This window comes from Prionailurus viverrinus, chromosome E2 (assembly GCF_022837055.1).
Source record: "Prionailurus viverrinus isolate Anna chromosome E2, UM_Priviv_1.0, whole genome shotgun sequence".
NCBI classification, from domain to species: domain Eukaryota; kingdom Metazoa; phylum Chordata; class Mammalia; order Carnivora; family Felidae; genus Prionailurus; species Prionailurus viverrinus.
In genome coordinates, this window is record NC_062575.1 from 37,955,508 (window position 1) to 37,959,083 (window position 3,576).

Below are 3,576 nucleotides of genomic sequence, written 5' to 3' on the forward strand. Positions count from 1 at the left end.
CTAGAGCAGTGACGAAAGGCAATGAGTCTCATTCATGGTTGTACCTTCTAATACCTTATAATCACCTGATGGCCTTTTTAAAAATGCCAAGCTTGCCCCCCACCTCTAAGCCCATTAAGTCTAAATATGTAATAATAATAATAAAAAAAAGTGCTTCCCAAATGGGTTGGAAATTGCAGCTGGAAAAAGCAAATTGCCTGAGTGCCACAGAGTGGACTTAGCAATGGATGGCTCTATCTGCCAAAGCTTCTAATTTTCCTATAGTGAACATAGATTACTTGAACAAAAGATAAAAGGAATTTTCATAAAAGCCCCAAAGGAAAATGCTTTAAATGCAGTAAAAATGCTTTTTTTCCCCCTCTTCTGTCTCATTTAAGGTTCAGTTTTGCCCCAGATGATTAATTTCTTTGGGTCTTATCATCCCTGTGTGCAAAATAGGGATAAAAATCTTTAGTTTCTACCTTACAGGGAGGTGAGGACCAAAAGAATTAGCCATCATAGAGGTTAGAGCCAAAGGGCTTTTAACCCCTCACTTTCCTAATGGCAAACAAGTACACAGAGGTGCTGTGATGTGCCAAAGGCACACAATGTGTTGTGTCTTAAATCAAGAGTGGACCCTAGGTCTCCTGACTCCTGGACCAGCCTAAAAAGCACCACTGTGAGTGCAACGTACTTGTGATTGCTCATGCAAACCCTTCCCTTTGCTATCTGCTCTGGAAATACTGAAGTATTTTCCCTTCCCACCCAGCACTGTTCTTGGGGAGGCAGCCATGAATACTTACCAGGGAGGACAAAAAGCCACTTGGCACCCATATTACCTTTACACCAGGCCTTGAATGTGGACTTTGGATCACGCCTCCAGATGAGGTTATGCTTTCATTAAATCAGTACCTATGCCTAGCACTGTTACAAGCAAGCACTGGGAAAACATCAAGTAGTAAGACCCCTGCCCCCTTAGAGCTTGGGTTCTAGTGAAGAAGACAGACCTCGAATACAGTGTCCAGCCGTGATAAGCATGAGTATAGCAGGGGAGGAGAACTGGAGAAGGTGAGGGCTGTTATTTGACACAGATGACCAAGGAAGTCTCTGAGGAGGTGACAGTTGAGCAGAGGCGTGGACTCAGGGTGAGAACAATGGATGGAAAGAGAAAGATGCCTTAATAGGACTTTACGTTTGCATCCTTCCTGACCATACTCATGACCATAACACCTAGGGTACACTTCATAAGGATAAAAATAAATCATGTGAAAGGCACAGTTTATATTGCATTTTAACTCTTTAATTTGTTAAATGTATTTAAAACGGATACCAGTATTTGTAACCTAGTTTTAGTATCTCCTTTTCTTTTCCCTTTGAATATCTGGGGTTCTGAAAATATATGGAAATCGTATGGTGGTTTCTCTCCGCCACTAGCCCAGCAACTCCAAACCCGACTGTGTCCCTGGCAGTCCTCCACGCCAGCGGGTTTGTGTAGAACCTCTGGCTTTCTTTCCGCCCTGGTGACAGAGGTGAACCTGTCATAGCTGATGAGGACAATATTGAAGGCCGAGGAGGTGCTCACCAGGTAATCCATCACTAGTCACAATTTACACAGCTCCTTCCCGAACTTCCACTTCCCGGTCAGGACGTAGGGGATGTACAGTGGGATGCAGAAGCCGCCTGCGGACACAGGGGAGCGGTGGCCCGGCCGCCGGGCTGCCAGCTCCAGCCTGGCCTGGGGTGCCCCAAGGCGCCCCAACTCTCGAAGGAGACTTTCGAGCGCAGGGTTCTCCTCTGCAGGGCTACTTGTGTGCCGCCGGTCCCTAGACGGCACTCACCCACCAGGAGGTCGGCGACAGCCAAATTGAGGAGGAAGTTGTCGCTGGAGCGCAGGCTGCGGTCCACGGCAAAGACCACCACGATCAGTGAGTTGCCCAGCACCGTGGCCAGCGCCAGCAGCGCCCTGAGCGCCGCCAGCAGCGCGGCCACCGGCGCCGAGAAGTGGCCGGCGTGCCGTCCGGAGTGTAGCCCTGACTGGAGCCCCAGCCCGGTAACGCACGCGTTGCCCGATGCGTTCGGCTCCATGCTGTAGGTGGCAGGGATGCCGGGGGCTGGCGAAGGGAGCCCGTGGGCAGGGGGCGCGCGGCTGGAGCCGGCGCCTGGCCGGTGGGGATCTAGGGGGCGCAGCGGGAGGAAGTGGGGCGGAGAGACGGCTGCCTGCAGCCAGGACAGGGCTGGGACGCTGGGGACCGGGCCCCTGGCCTGTAGGGTAGGGACCACCAGTGGGTTGGGTCCGGAACACCTGGGGCGGGGCCGGAGTCGGGGTGCTTGGTTGGGGACAGCCGGCTGTCTGGGGAACAGCTGAGAGCGGGGAGTTGCCAGGGGACTGGGGTGGGAGGAGTCGGGGACCGCTGGCGGTGGGGGCAGGGGACCCTGCGGGGCGGGGGGCGGGGGGAGGTGGAGGGTTCGCGCTGCGCCGCGGTCTAGCTCCCCTCGGCGAATGCAGGGAGGTTGAGTCTTCCAAGCAAGTTGCTACTACTATTTTCCCGAACAGGAATAGTTTTGTTTCATTATGTTTTATCGTAAAAGTAGTATGTGCACTTATAAAACAAGCAATACAGAAGGGCATCAAGTGGAAGCAAAATTTCTACCGTTATCTCCTCCCTGAGATACCCACTTTGAACATTTGGGTTTAAATCCTTCCAGGCTTCATGCCCCCCCCCCCCCTTTTTACCCCCCAACTCTTCCCTCCTCCACAGAACTAGACAGACAAAACAAACATGCAAAAAACCCAAAACGCATAGATTTGGGGTGGGGGGTGGAATGGGGTTTGGCTATTTTGATTTATAATCTGCTTTTTCTCCCCATGAAATAATAAATCTGGACATTTCCCCACATCCATACGGAATACAGGTAACCATTATTATCTTTAATGATATCATTTTTCCATTATATGGATGAGCATATTTCCCCAATTTGTTGATAGACAACTATCAATTGTTTCTGTTTTGTTTGATTTTGCTTGTGTATCTTTGTTCACTTATCTACATAATTTCCTCAGGGGAAATTAATGGAAACAGAATTGCTGGGACAAAAGGAATGCAATAGTATAAAATACTATTTTACAACATGTTGCCAGGTTGCCAGGTTGGTAGAAAAGTTGTTCTAATTTACCATTGAAAAAGCCATTTAAAATTTTTTTTCACAGTGGTGTGACACTGAATACAGGAAACTTCAATTACAATAGAGGCAGGAGGACAAGGGACACCTGTTAAGCATCTTGATTTCAGCTCAGGTTTGTGTGAGCCCCACATCAGGCTTTGTGCTGACAGTGTGGTACCTGCTTGGGATTCTCTCTCCCTCTCTCTCTCCCCCTCCCTTGCTCACTCTCTGTCTCTCTCTCAATTAATTAAGTAAGTAATTAATTAAAAAATAAAATAGAGGCAGGAGGCCAGAAGGGGAGATCTCACCCCTTATCAACTCTAGGACAATTGCAGATCCCAACAGAAAGATCCATGCCTTGCATTTTCCAACAGGAAGAAACCTACTTTATTACCCCAGCAAGCAGGAGGAAGATTTTTCTCCTTGCTCAACAGC